General features: G+C 45.7%; 1 protein-coding gene across 1 annotated transcript in view; it reads left to right on the top strand.

Annotated features, from left to right (window-relative positions):
- Positions 1 to 316: 316 nt before the first annotated feature.
- Positions 317 to 15,613, top strand: part of LOC144798739 (uncharacterized) — a 45,694-nt gene continuing 30,397 nt past the window's right edge. Inside the window, exon 1 of the mRNA XM_078669762.1 lies at positions 317 to 453. The gene's annotated coding sequence lies outside the window, so the exon portion shown is untranslated. The remainder of the gene's footprint in view (positions 454 to 15,613) is intronic.

Raw genomic sequence — 15,613 nt, 5'->3', positions numbered from 1 at the left:
TTACATTTACATTTACCATCCATCCCATGGTGGTCTTAGCGAATTTTGCATTAAATTAAAAAATTGGCAATACCAAGTGTCGCAGGTTTGCACAACCAGCTCATGCACACCTTGTTCCTTCTCACTCTGCAAAATCTCTGTGCATCTGGGTCACCAGCTGTATGGAGTATTTTTTTTTTTTTTTTGCTCTTGGAAACCTTTTTGTTGCTCTCACCTGGAGGGTGTGGCCAGCAGGTTTAAGAGCTTTGCAAATAGGAGCCAAGACAGCTAGGGAGGTACCCTGCGCAGCGAGGATAAGAAAACCAAGCAGGGTGGTGTCCAGGCGGCTCTGGGTTGCAATCTGCCCGGATCCGCGGAGGGAGGCGCCCACCTTGAAGCCAGAGCATAGGGCGCTATAAAGGCTCAGGCACCCTCCGCCCTTCATTCCGGTCTCCCCGCCGCTGGCTGAACAAGGTGAGTGCAGAGCAAAGGCGTATGCAAGGGTGGCAGCGTGGCGTGTGCAGGGGTTTGGGCGCACCCCATTAATAAGGTGGCAGAGTGTGAGAGCACGTTAAGGATTGGCATTACTATTTGTGCACAGCTGAAGCAGCAGTCACCATATGTCACATTCATGCATCGTCCTTAAGGCACTTCTATTTTTTTCAGTTTTTATATAGCGCGAACTGGACGCCAAGGTATTTGGGCGCTTTACATGAGCACCCGTTTCGTTACACAAGGAAACATTCATTTTTGTTAGGCACGGGGAGATTAAGTGATTTGCCCAGAATCACAGGATGCTGAGCCGATGCCGAGACTCGAACCTGGTTCCCCAGCTTCAAAGTCAGCAGCTCTGGCCGTTAAGGGCTACCTGAGAACGACTGCTCTTAACGGTTGATTGATTAGACTGCGTGCGTTTGCACCTCGCAAATTGCAATCCCAGATGAAAGCCTTAGAGCACAATTATATAAATTGTACTGTGGTTATACAATTTTGCACCAACGTATCTGATAAACATTATTCTCAGGCTTCAATTGTGGACGAAGATTGCAGGATTACTTACATTTTACCACTATAATTGAAATTTTGCAAAAAATATTTATGGATGACATACATTGTACGGTGCCACTGTAATAATGCACCACGTTTTCCGGCTTGCGTAGATTGTGCCTGTGCATTGCAATTGTGCTCTAAATGATACAGATTACAGAGATTGCACCTGCGCCGGTGCAATTTTACACTGACATTTCCGGAATAAATAGGTTGAACCAGAGCCATTGCACATTTCGTTCCGAATGGGTCGGACTGGTGCCAATTAAAAGGTTTACTGGCATTTGCAAAGCATAGAAACAAAACTGACAGTTCCGCAGAATGACTAGTGGAAAAATGTGCGTGAATCCTGCACAAGTACAATCTGTACAATCTGCATAACCCTTAAATATTAGTGTAAAATAATTAAATTCTTGATCTGTGCTTTTCCACATTTGTTCCCCAAAAAGTAGATGTGATGGATCATCGACAGGTGGATTTATTGCATGTGTGTACAAATTTAGAATCTGGAGTTTTGTTAAATTGGAATTAATTTGGCACAAGTCCGTATGTGTGTTCAAATTCGACACAGAAATAATAATTTTCTGCCCTGGACCCTAAGAACTCCCTGGTAGCATATTAAGACTCGTCAACTGCACTCAGGATTACTGCTACCTGGCCAATGCTACCAGTCTCTACATTGTGGTGACGCCCCCCTTATCTGGGGTGTCGCCTGATCCCCTACTGTTCTATATTATAACATTATGATTATTGCTAGCTTGTTACGTTATTGTTTTTTCAGATCTAGCTGTATTAACATTATGGTGTCACCACCCTCATCTGGGGTGTTGTCTTAACCTGTACTGTGCTAGTTGTTTTTGTAATTATTATGATTTGCTCACGTGTCATGATATTGTCTTTTTGACCTCCCTTTCTTAACGCTGAAGGGTCAACACCCTCTTCTAGGGTGTTGCCTTATCATCTTCCTGTTTATGAAACTTTGGGTTCTCTACGTCTCTGTTCCCAATCATTTTAAAGTGCTCTGATACCCGCCAGGGTCTTGTTCGTGCTATATGAAACTTTTCAAATTAATAAATAGAGTTTGTGGGCACCTCTGAGCGAAACGTATCCCAGTGGCCTTCGTGGCACACTCAGGTGGTGATCTCAGGTCAATTCTACGTCTCATAGCATCATGCCCACACTTATGAGTATCGGTGGTGCAAACGGTCACTCTACGGTCTTGGGTTGGCCACAGAGACCGGGTTAAGAGCACCCAAGATTTAACTCTTTTGTCGACTCTACAGACAAATCTCAATGAGAGAATGGGTGTGGGAACCTGGTCATCAAGAAAGAAACAATGGTGCAGCCAAGAAGGATACTCCTCCCTCCTTGTGCAGTGTTGAAACATTTAGACCAGGGTGTTGGGACAAGGGTGTAGCTGTGTGAGGAATCTGTGCCCTGCCCCACCGGTCTTGGGAAATGTTGGTTGGTGTTGTGTCGTACTGTGGTGTTGTTATTTGTATAGCAAGCAATGCAACTCTACGGTGGCTCCAAAGTTCCTGATATGCTGACAGGAGCTATCGAAAAGAAGGACCAGGAGAAAGGAGGGGGATAATAGGGAGTCACCCGTGTGAGTGGAGAGTGTCTTACACAATACCTTAGAGTCACACAGGTTAGAAAACTAATGCGCAGTGGGTAGCAAGCCTGAGGCATTTGGCTGGCGAGGTTGACAGCCAGGGAGGTTGAGAGCAGGAGAGGCACTGGAAATCTGGGCAAGGAAGTCCAATATCAAGGTATACTGTACCAGCAGGCAAGAGAGAAACCCTATGAGGCAAATGATGCCCCCTAGCTACAGTATATGCATGATATTACCTATTACTCAAAATTCATCAAAGCCATACCCTTTCAAATGTGGCCACAGATAAAGATGGAGTTGTGGGAAGAGGTATGGAGGCTACTGATTTCTAAACTAACTTATGCTTTCGGAAAGACAGGCGGCTCAGGGCTAAGGTGCTGAAATCTTGACCCTAGAACTGGCCTGGCCAATCATTGCTCATATAGGGCCTTCAGTGCTCAACACTCCGCCCTCGGTTCAAAAGAAGAGGGACGGTGCACCAGGATGAAGTCAAAACATTCCGTGTGTATTGCAAAATATTCTCTTTATTAGATTTTTAATTAAAAGCATGGACATCAGCCAACGCGTTTCGTTCCAGATGGAACTTGGACAGGGCAAAAATGTCTTTGTCTCGGTCCGACAATCAAGTGGTTTCACAATTGAAATATATTTCATAAAGGACAGGGTTCTAAACAAGATTTGTAAGCACGTTCAGCATTCCACAGTTTTCCAAGTTGATCAGTTCGTCTGGACAGACCCCAAAATTGTCCTTGCGTAATAACTTTGGCTTTATACTTCAAGATATAAAAAGGAGAAAAGAAGAATCCAAGGGCCAAAGTAACAGCTAATGTTCCTTATCCGTATTGAAAATCGCGGTCTCAGTACCAGTTCCTCGTTCGGGCTCCCAACCCCGCCCTTGGTTGCTCACTCGGGTGTCTCTTTGAGTCCTGCCCATGTGCTCTTAATTTTAGGACTGGAGCAGAAATTCAGGGTTCTCCCTACTAGGAGTATCTTGTGTGCTAAGCATGGCTGCGGCGGCTGGAAGGCAGGAAATGGCCAATTGATGATTTCCTGTTCCTCCCATATGAACGCTTCAGCCCATCAAAGCTGACCTAGAAGGCAGGCAAGGTAGGGCTTCAGCTATGTTTTCTTGGAGGGGGGCTGGTTGATAGCTGGAGCTGGCAGGTGGGTGGGTGGTAGTGATAGAGATCATGACCATCATCAAGACAGTTTCCTGCTCCAATTTACTTCACATGCATGAAACATGCAAAGTGGGAAATGTTGGCGACCCCCATCATTGAGGCAGCCTGGAAGAGCTAGTGATCAGAACCTTGCCCATTTCACTCTAGAACTTCAGGAGAATTTCTGAAGCAATGGCAGAGGGCAGATCCACAGATGTGCAGGTTCTGCCCTGTGACTATCTCGCTGCTTCCTACTAGAGTAGCAATGGCTAAGCTTTAAACCACAATGCTATGGAAAATGCGCAGTATCGTAGTAAGTAAGGGGTCGACAATGTGGGTCATGGGGTACCTGAAATGTCCAAGCCTGATGGTTTTGTGCTTTTGATTTCCTGACTATTATATGCAAAATCTTCTTTTTTTCAATTGGTAACCGGTTGAGTTGGCGTGCACAAACTGGCAATGCTGCCGAGCTCTAAAACACATATGTTGCACATGTCCAACATGGCCGCCTTTCCACAGCACATATGCACTCACAGCCCTGTACAGATAGCGTCCCACACCCACATTTTCTTTCTCTCAGAGGTCAAAACTCCTGGTTCCTGAGAGTCTTCACCTCACTTTCCCATGCTTTGCCATCTTTGGCCACCAAGCACCTGTGCCAATCTCCCAGTGGTGTCTCTTAACCTGTCGGCATTGGAGGGGTTGAAGTGCAGATGCCGAGAACACAACAAGATGTCCGAGAGGGGCAGCGGGTGGTTTCCAGTGTACATTAATGGACAGCTTTGTATAGTGGCTTGGGCTACTCCCTGTGTTTTCTGTCAGATGAGTGCTCCATAGGAATGGTGTAAAACTATAGAATGGCAGGGGTTGAGGGAGAGGCCTCACTTGGTATGGGGAGTTGTCATCGTGAGACGAAAAGGAGGCCAGAGGAATATGACAGAACTAAAGGCAGATCAGTATAGGGAAGGCTCACAACACTAACTGGCCAGTCTATAGACACACCCATGCACCTACACATAACTAACATTCATCTAAAAACACTTCTTCAGGGCATGCTGGACCTAGTGAAAGGTCATAGTCAGACACAAGGAGGTTTCTACTTATGCTAGAAAAAATATATATACTACAGGACACCAAGGCAGTTCTGAGAGGTCAGAAGGCAGTGGCGGCTCGCAGAGGGAGTGATGCGGGGCTATGAGGCGGGGGAGGGGCAGGGTGGGGGAGTAGTGGAGTCGGACATACGACGGGAAGGAGTAAAGTAAGTAAATAAACAAATAAAACTATTTATCTTGCGCTCGCTGCATCGCCGAGTTGGCGATGCAGCAAGCTGAAGTTAAATAGTTTTTTTTAACCTACTTTACTCCTTGCCGTTGTAAGTCTGACTCCACTACCCCCCACCCTGCCCCGCCCCAGCACCCCACAGCACTCCCTCTGCGAGACGCCACTGTCAGAAGGACTGACACATGTTCAACAAACGTGTGGTTAGAAAGAAATGAAGACATATCAAGCCAAGATTGGTCTTCCGAAAGGGTTAGAAGGCTGGGTCAGCATCAAGCACAATAGGAATAGCAGTGATTTTAGAACATGGCATGTCTACTGTATGTTGGTAGGTCTGGGGCGGGAAACATCGTTTACAACGCATGAGATACATTGCTTGCCATTACAACGCAAGTTGTTACTACAACAACGCGTTGTTACATCGCATGCCATTACAACACAAGTTTTTACAACGACTCGCTGTAGGGGGCAGAAAGTGTTGGATTTGTTAGATTTTCAATCCAGCATCTTCCCTACTGTTGCACACACTGGAGTTGGAATAGTAAATTATACAATTCCAAACTCCTACACCCCCCCACAGCAAGTTGTTGTAACGCCTTGCGTTGTAATGTTATGCGATGTAAGAACGCATCGTTGTAACGACTTGCTCTGTAATGGAATGCCTAAAAAACGCATGCATTGTGATGAGTGCTATTCATCTAGAGCAGAGTCAGACACAGTGGGGCCTATTCACAAACTGCACTTTGTGGTAAGTTTAGTAGTACTGCTGTGGTAGTGCTCACATACTATAAAATGCTATTCACAAACTAACATGAGGGGATCTCTGTCGTCGCCTCTCCTATCTTTTTTATGTGCAGGTCTCTGCACATCTAGCTTTATGTTTTAGTAGCAAATGTAGGCGGAACTGGGGGAAGACTGAAAAATAGAGAATACTCACTACCAGATGGGGGGGGGGGGTACTAGTAAGGTGTAAGGAGTGGATAAGAAATGTGTAATGAGTTGCTTATGGAGGAGCAGGTCAATACAAACATCCAAACACAAGGAGATGATGGACGGAGCGTTGAAACTTTTCAGACATTCACCCCCAGTCACAGATCTGGGTTGAATCCATCGTTCTTTAGCTCACTTCGCCACCTCCGTCCAGAGCCAGCATATGTAGGTCAGTCTTGGCCCTGTGCCTCATGGGAAGAGTGCAGCCCGAACTGCCAAGCCAGGTCTTCCCTTAGAAACATGCACCCACAAAAGAGTAAGCCAATTGATATTCACAAACTGCACTTTGTAAAATGACTTCAGCCAAAAAAGGAACCATAAAAATAGTTGTAAATGTACTCCTGCCCAGCCTTGGAGTTAGGCCAGCACCATACATGGCTACTCACGGGTACTGCAAACTATTTCTATAGAAAACAAGGGAGGCAGGCACTAAAAGAATACCCTGTTGAAAATAATGTTAATTAAAATGATTGATTTCAAGTTTTATTTTACATGTAGATAGATAGACAGACAGGCAGACGGAGGGACGGGCGAGTGGATGGATAGATAGATAGATAGATAGATAGATAGATAGATAGATAGATAGATAGATAGATATGTTGACATTAAAATTATTTTATGTAAAATTAAATACATTAATATGCAATTAAAATATTAAATGCAAATTTTAAACTACAAGTAAAAAGGTTAAAATACTATACAATTAAACAAATATGTTTTAAAAATAATTAAATATAAAATGATAGAGTAGGATTATTGTATTCATTTAATAAATTATTACAAATTGAATTAATAAGTTTTATTCATTTAATTGTTATAAACAATCAATTGAATAATTTAATGTGTTGTAGCCATTTTATTTTTTCTAAAATAATAGTTAGTTTATGTTATTTTAAATGTTTATGTTGCATTAATAGAATTTAATATTCTTTTAATAAAAAGTTTGAAATCTAATGTATTCTAAATTTCACCTGGTGCTTGATTGGCAGCCATTTTAGAGACTTCAGATGCTGGCAAACTGGTCAGATTTATGCACAGCTGCCAATAGATGGACAGCCGCATTCTAGACTAGTATGGCGCTGTTAAGGGCTTATGGGTCCAGATGAATGGCAGATGAATTTATTGAAAGTTGAAATATAACATCAATCCCTTCCCGAGCTGCCAGGGAGAAATCCTTTGATGATCTTAACTTCAAATGAGGGGATGATACTAATTTCTTCTTCCTCTTGACAGAAGGATGAATGCTCAATTTGACATCCTAATTCCTTTTAATCAAATGTGTTTCAAATTTGAGAAGGTCGCCATAAGGCAGAGATCCAGGTGTTCTTAGCAATCCCTCTTAGTTCAATCTTATCGGCGATCAATTGACATGTCTGCCCGTTCTCAGCCTGGAATGCAATCAACACTGTCTGAGTTTCACAGTGGAAACGCCAAGTCCGCTTCCAAATCTGAGGTAGACCTGACCATGATGGGTGAATATGTAGGAAAAATGACCATGGGAGCAGGGGAGACATGTCAAAGGCTGGACATAAACACTGAAGAAGATGGGTGACACCAAGGAGCCATGTGGTACCCAACAAGTTATAGAGTAGGCATGTAAGAAACATCTATATCACAAGAAAGCTACAGGAATCTTGTGTGATTTCACAACTAAGACCTCCTTTGGCCAATGGTGGCCCATGAAGGGTGGATCACAGGTTATTTTTAAGCAGATCCAAATTGGATGTATTTCCCAACAACCCAAGTGGGAACTTTTGCCAGTCATGTTATTCAGGATGTGTGGCGTGAATATGAACATATTTTGGGCATTGCTGCTTCAATCAGTAGAGAGTTTACCAGTTATTATAGAGAAACCCAGCAGCTGTGGCAGGCTCAAGGTTTGTGAATGAGAGTGAACTTGTCCAGTGTCATCAAGGAGGTGAAATGAGTGACGTAGAAAGGTAGCTGTGATCAGTGGGTGTCGCTGCAGGTTCAGGATTCTTGGTAATTAGTGATTACTGTGCCTTTGATGTGAACACACCTTATATTTTGGAAACACGAAATAGTGCTTTGGCAGTGAATTGGTATTCAGTCAGGGCTTAATTTGAGCCGGTGGTGTCCGGTGCTCGGGACTTAATTGTCAGCGCCTGGACTAATGGCAGTCTGCCACATGGTGGCACTGTTTGTCTAATTTAGGAATGAGCACATTTGCAGTTGTTTATTTACTCAACCTAAATTCAAAATGACTATACCCTGCTGCCCAAGCCATTGTTATCGCTTTGGGTGCATGGGATAGTATAAATTGTCACTCTTGTAGGAGTGTGACGGTTAATAGTTGTGTTGGTACAGACATTATCATTGCTGAATATGGAGAGATCGCTGCAGCAAATACTGCAAGGATGCCACAGAATCAGTGGAGGCTGGCTTGTACCGAAGGTGGTAGCCCATGGGTGTGGGCACAAAAAATTAATTCACTACTCCGTGGCGCTATGTCCTCCGCCCCGGATGTCTTCCAGGCAGCTCCTGGTGCAGGAATCTGCACCACCCAATCCTGGCACTGCTTTCACAGCATGAAAGTAGCTCAGGACTGGGTAGAGCAGACCTTACGAGCGCTCTCCTAAGTGAACTGGAGGCTTTAGGTTTCTGCAACCCAGCTGTCTAATACAGCTAGGTTAGAGAACTTTATAATGTTCATGTCTGGCCGGCCAAACAGACATGCGCATTTTAAAGCACACAGCTCCGTGCTGCTGCCTCTCGGCAGCACTGGCCCCGCCCCGTCCTGACACACACTTATGGGCCGATTAGGATGGCGGACGGACTTGCGTCCGTCCGCCACCCCTGAGTAGGAGGGACCGTCCGCATGGGCAGCGGCGGTCCCTCCATGGCAATTAGGATGTGACCGCCAGGGTGGCGGTCACATCCTCTATTTTTAACATTGCGGCGGGTGCAGCTTCAAGCTGCACCCGCCGCAATGTTAAAAATGCATGTGTTGCATTTACATGCACAAAGCGACAGGCACCGCACGGTGCCTGCTGCTTTGTGTACGCAAATGCAGGGGGGTACCATAGGTACCCCCCATGTGCACCCCCCACCCCCCATTCACCCAGGGGGCCGCAACGGGCCCCCAAGGTGAATGTCCGTATGCTTTTTCCATGGCGGAAAAGCCGCCGTGGAAAAGCACATTTACACCAACATCATAATATGGCGGACGGTGTCTCATAGACACCGCCTGCCATGTTATAGCTTTTCCGCCGCGGTCGGAAGCCGACCGCGGCGGAAAAGCGGCGGACGGAATTCCAGACCCACCAGCCACCCTAATTTGGCGGTGGGTCTTTGGAGTCTCCGCCGCGGTTTTTCCGCATCCTCCAGGCCGGCGGACACTTCCGCCGGCCCGGAGGATGCGGAAAAACCGCCATCCTAATCGGCCCCTTAGTTCGGGACGGGGTGATGAAAAATAAAATGGTAATAAATAAACTTTATTACCATTTTATTTTCCAGCTCTGGGGCTTATGGAGCCACCCCTGCACAGAATATATTCCTATGGAGCACAAAATAACAGTATTTAACGTCATTTATAAGAGCTCTCATTGTTTGAAACATAGTTAAACTGGGAGTTTGAGATACAGCGATTGTAAGGACAGTAATTTGACCACAGTACTTTATATCTCCATAAACATTAAATAAGGGAACTCTGCAGCTCAGATGTATGACAGGAAGTGACGCAAAGTCTTGCAAAGGTATCGAGTGCAAAAGAAGTTTTGTGCTGGAATGGTGCCGTCTTCTGAAAGCTAAAAAACCCTTTGTGCTGCTTTGCTCCGCAGGAGCGTTACTGAGACAGGTCAGCTGAATACCCAACGTTTTTGAGGCAATGCCCAATCTATTAAATTAACCAGCCTACAACTCCTTCAAGGAGGCTTCAACAAGAGGAAAAGTGTTTTATTCCTCAGAGGAGCCACACTACAACACTCAGCCAATGTATGGGGGTGTTTTGAATGTATCTAGGCATAATTTGCACTGAATGGGTATGCTTTCAGTACAAATCCTGCCCTATACAGCGTACACTCACCTGTGCACCATGATGCGAAACTGTGCATCGCACAAGGCAGTCTGTGCACCAGCAGAGGGAATGCCACCTGCAGCAGCCCAAGTTTAGTGCATTGCATGAAAGTTTAGTAAATCTGACCCCGCGAGTTGTACTCTGTGGGGATTCGCTTTCTGATGTGGAGACATCATCTCGTGGTTAGGGTGATGAATTTTTAAACTGAAAGACCTAAACAATAATCAATAATTTGCTAACATTTAGTTATGCATGTTGAATTTCCTTATCTCCCTGCAGCTCAGTTTATTCGTCTGCAAAAAGGGGCAGGTTATTCCTCTGCAAAAAAGGGCATGTTTTAGGGACCTGGGCTCTTGAAACGAACCCTGGGCAAAGCACTATGCTACGCTTGCGTAGTTTGCGAAGTTTGCGCTACTTCGCACTAGGCGAACTGCATGTAGCACAGTGCAAACACGCGTAGCGTAGTGCAGCGGTCATTTTTTGCTTGCTCGTGGTCCTCAACGTCAAGTTGGCTACCGCGAGCAAGCAAAATGACATTCCGGCGAGACTTTTTCCTCGTTCGCGATCAGCAACATCAAGGCAATTCAAAACATATGTGGTGATGTTTTAATAGTAAAAAAGGACAGCGACTTTCAGGAAATATCAGTGGTGTCAGAGATGCAGGTTGACGTTTCCAGGAAAAGCTTGGCAGCTTTTAGGAATAAGGAGGAGTTAGTGGAAACCCAGAGAGCATGGTAAATATACAGGCCAGATCATGTACTTTCATTTGAGTTGAGTGCAAGTGTGTGTCATGCCGATTCAGTTTAAAAAACGTTATTCGGCACAAGGCCATAAAAGGATTAACATCATGCATACATGTAGTTAAAATGCATAGAACATCTCAGGGGAATCTCATGCCACTCACAATACCGTTATCAAATTCCATCAACAATACAAAGTGTGTCCTGCCTGCCCCTCCTAAATATTAAACCCTAGCTACAGATACCTTCATTCTTTGGCACAAGACAAATTGGGACAATTGTTTGCATGGATAATCAGAGGCGTATTTCCTAATCCCAGTAAAAACGGTGTGGTCTGGTTTGGTGCCAAAAGCAGATGGAGGTCTGAAAGTGTTGATACTTGTTCTTCGTCTATGACCTCCCTGCCCCCAGGCATCTGACTTCGTCACACGTGATTGCTAGGGTTGCCAATCAGATGTCACAGAAACTTTAAGCACGGAGCCGAGAAGTGTAAATTGTCTGAAAGCCCTTGAAGCGATCAAAAGTTCAGAATTTAACTCAACCTGGCCATCGTTCATGAGTCGGAAGGACAACATTGAAGGCTGACTTTGACCGGGTTCGAGTCTCGGCAACGACGCTCAAACATCCTGTGATTCTGGGCAAATCACTTAGGCCCAGATGCATCAAGCTAAAATCCGCTCGCAAAGGTGCAGAATCTCAGAATCTGCCCCTTTGCGACCGGTATTTTTGCATTTGGGATGCATCATCCCAAATGCAAAAATCGCAATTCAAGAAATCGCAAAATTGCGATTACTTAAATTGCTATTGCATTTAAGGAATCGCAAATTGAGATTCCTTAAATGCAATGCATTAAAGTTAAAAAATTAGCGATTTCGCTAATAGGGGGGGGGGCAAATTACCATGAAGTTGAACTTCATGGTAATTTGCAAAAACTTTGAAAAATGCACTAAAGTGCATTTTTCAAAGTTCCATTTTACACACAAACATGCCCTTAGGGCATGTGTGTGTGCAAGATGTACCCATATGCAGATTTCAGGGGTGCAACAGGGTGTCCTTTCGACACCCTGAACCCTTGAAATTGCAATCTCAATTTGCGATTCTCTAATTGAGAATCGCAAATTGAGATTCTTGATGCATCTAGGGGTTAATCTCCCTGTGCCTGAAAAATGAATGTGTCTGTCCGTTGTGCAATTGGTGCTCGTAAAGCGCTTTCATACCTTCGGGTCGAGTTCACGCTATATAAAACTACAAAAAATATAGATATATATATATTGAATATTTGACATGGATGTGGCCACACACTTAACGTACGCTTTAAACTTACTCAGAGAATTTATTTAGAAGTAGGATATTCAATTCAAGACCTCAGCACTGGATATTCAACTTGTAACATTATTGCAAGCTTGTCTGTCACAAAATGGACGGTGTTGGGCCATTATTTTTTTTTAAAACAAATGCCTCATATCCTGTGGCAAATGGCTTAATGGTGATTTGTTGACAATTATGTAGGCTTCAGACAATGCCAAGGCAGTTGATTTTATTTACTGCTTGCTTTGTGGTAGTGATTGAAGGTGGTGGGCCCCGGCACTCATTGTTGAAGACTCAAACGTTTTTTTCATCGTCAAATTTTGACCCCGAGCAAGAGGGAGAAAGGGAGAAAAGAGGAAGAGGAAACAATTACGAGAAGAGTGACTGACAACGGGAGAAAGCAGGAACACAAATAATCTGCAAAGGTGACATAAAGAGAAGTGAAGTTTAGGGTGGTGGCAGGCAGGGGCAAGTTGTGCTTAATCTGAACCAGTGGGTAGAATTGAGGCCCACTCACAATCGTTTTTGGGGACTGGCACATATTTCTCCTTATTACACTTTCGCCCAGAGCAAGACAGAGGAAAACACAAAAGGGTGAAAGAATTAGGAAGAGCAGGATGGTAAAACAATGACAATGGGAGAGGAGAGCATTGACGAAAAACCTGCGAGAGTGAAATAAAGGGGGAGGGAGTGCCTGGTGATGCATGAAAAAGGCATGTGGTGGAATCAAGACTAGCCAGCTAAAGTATTTGGCACCCGAAATTCCTTAGTGCCAGCAGAGAGCATCTGAGAAAATCTTTGGGTCACTGCACTAAACAGCTCTCTTCATGGACACCTCACGTCCTCGGCGGTATTACAGGGGACGTCAGATATAGAGAACACCTCCCCAGCCCCCTCCAGAGTACTACAGTCTGGGAAGGCAGGTGGGTGGGCGGGGCGGGGGGTATCTCCTCAAAATAGTTGTACACCCATCCAAACTGCTTGAAATGGTTTGAATTTGTGCTGCAAAATGGTATCTTGCGTTGTGGGCACAGCCAGAGGAGCAACGAGTCAAATTTCGGGGAGGGGGGGGTAAGAAAAAATTTCAGGGGGGCTGCTTATTCAAACAAAAGGCAGAGTGGAACCCCAGCGGCTCTAAGAAGGGGTGAAAAACATCAAAGCTTCATTAACAAGTAAAAGGTCTTTTAAAGACCTGTGAAGTACTCGGGTGCTGCTGTGTGTGTGCCCGGGAAGCTGTCTCATCCCGGGCTGCCACACACGACAGGGGGGCTGAATACCTTTGAGTCCAATGGACGTTGCTCGCCTGGGCACAGCTGAGTTCTAACAATTTAACCCCGTCTCGTTGCCCGTCCTGGAAGAACAGTGTTCCTTGTCACGCCCCAGTGTCTCGTTGCTATTTCATCCTTGGCAACGGCGGAGGCTTGCTCTTGACAGGAGCTCTTCTGCACTCCCCTCGCGCGCATACATCTTAAAGACCGTTGAGAACCCGGTGCTGAGAAACTTAAAGCTTGACGTCTTTCTCATTTTAGCATGGTTGGCTTGTTAAGCTTAATCATTAAATATTTTTCAAGCTAATTTGGCAGCTCCTGTACAACTCTGTAACAGAAAGGGTCATATCGTCTCACATAGAACAGATTAAAAAAACTCTTTCACTTGGACTTCATCCATCCATTCATTAAAATGATTTATTTCTGTATTTTCAAACAGTATCGATGGGAACAGAGGTCAGATTTTAAAGTCTTACAAAGAGGTCCTAACAATTGCCTATTTACACGAACGTGTTTTATTGTTACAAAATAATTTACAGCTTTAAAAAAACTGCTTGCTGGCGCTTCATTGGGAGTGGCCACGCATTGATTTCGTAATAGGCTGCACGAAATACATCCAGATTAACCACAAAGAAGGTCCACACCCGTCCTGCATCAAAAATTTAATGCAGGGGGAGGAGCTACGCTAGCAACCGAGATGGCCGCGTAAGCTCCCGGCTCCGCCGACCTCCGCCAGCAGCTCGAATATCCTGCCTTCAATCCTGACTTCACACCTGATCCCCTTGTTTATGAAGTTTTGCTGCCTCTACCGGTGCAATCCCGAGTTTTCTACCTCATCGGTCGGTGAAGATATGCCGTGTCTCCATTTTCGGCCTAACATCGTGTGGAAGCCGGGACCTCGATTTCTAACCTATCCGGTCTGGAAGTGATCAACAACGGCCGTGATGACCTGGACTGAGCCCGGTCTCCCGAAGTGTGCCGTGAATTGCTGCTTTTAGAAGACGGTCCTGTGATCGATCTACACCGAGGACACACCAACGTGTTCCACCGGATGCCGTGGTGGGGGTCTGGTGCCCGAAGACCTTGCTGACCTCCCGGGGCCGACGGGACGGGGCCCTCGCTGACGGCAATGGTGTGTTCTGCTATACGAGGAGCGCCCACTGTTTGACATTTGACTTGCGTGGCCTGTTACCCCGGAGTAGCCGGCCTCCGGGGTTCAAATCCGGCTCTGCCGCCTACTGAGAGGGGACGGAGCGGATGGAAGGCACGCCATCGCTGCGGGCCGTCATGGCCGCCATTGAGGCGCTCCATTTACGTACTAGCGCTGTGTTCCGGACACTGATCGTGAAAGTGGACGGTATCCCGGAACCGGAGGTCGACCCTCTGCTGAGTTCTCCGCGGGCTGTAGTGCCAGTGGGGCATCGAATGTCTGGACTCGAGGTCCCTGCGCCGATACCGGCTTTCCTGAGCCCTGGCGGTTCCGAATCACCAACCCTCAAGCCTGTGTTTAATGCCAGCATCTCCTGTTTGATTCTGTTTCCTCATGCTACATCTATGGACGCTCTCCAGTGTGATAACAAGTTCCTCAGTGACTTTTTGGGACATGTGCTGTTCCTGGAGGCATTTCATTGTCTTATTCGTGAACATTTATCCTGTACTCGACTACTGCATTGCCGAGAACTCTCGTGGACGCTTTGCCTTTTTTCTCAAGATGGCGGCTCGAGGGAAGGGGACTCTTAAGGAAGATCGTACTGGCCAGGGCTAAATTTTACTGCTTCGATCCGATATTATAGTTTTCAGCAATGCCGGGGTTGTGCCTATAGTGTAACGGGAGTTGGGTGGCCATTGACTATACTCCCCCGACTGGTTTGAATATTTTGCTGAAATGTTGGCTTTATTGCGTTTGGGGTGGTCGCTGTTGGCGGGGGGCACGGGAGACCGGGAGTGTGTTTGGTTTCTCCTCCTCCACTTTTTCTCTCTTTCCCTTCTTTTAGGGTAGCTCTTGGGCGACAGACACGCTGCTAGTGGGTTAGGCCGTAGCCATTGCAGGGGTGTAGGGTGGGGGGTTAGGGGAGGGTTTTTTTGTTTTTCCTTTGTTTTGTTCTATGGCCCTTTTGTCTTTCCTTTTTTCCTTTTACGAGAAGTGGGCTGTTTATTCTTCACGGATCCTTTCTTGCCCGGGTGTCTATACT

Source organism: Lissotriton helveticus, chromosome 12 (genome assembly GCF_964261635.1).
Source record: "Lissotriton helveticus chromosome 12, aLisHel1.1, whole genome shotgun sequence".
Lineage (NCBI taxonomy): Eukaryota > Metazoa > Chordata > Amphibia > Caudata > Salamandridae > Lissotriton > Lissotriton helveticus.
The sequence above is the reverse complement of the archived record's forward strand: the minus strand, read 5'-3'. Positions and strand labels throughout refer to the sequence as shown.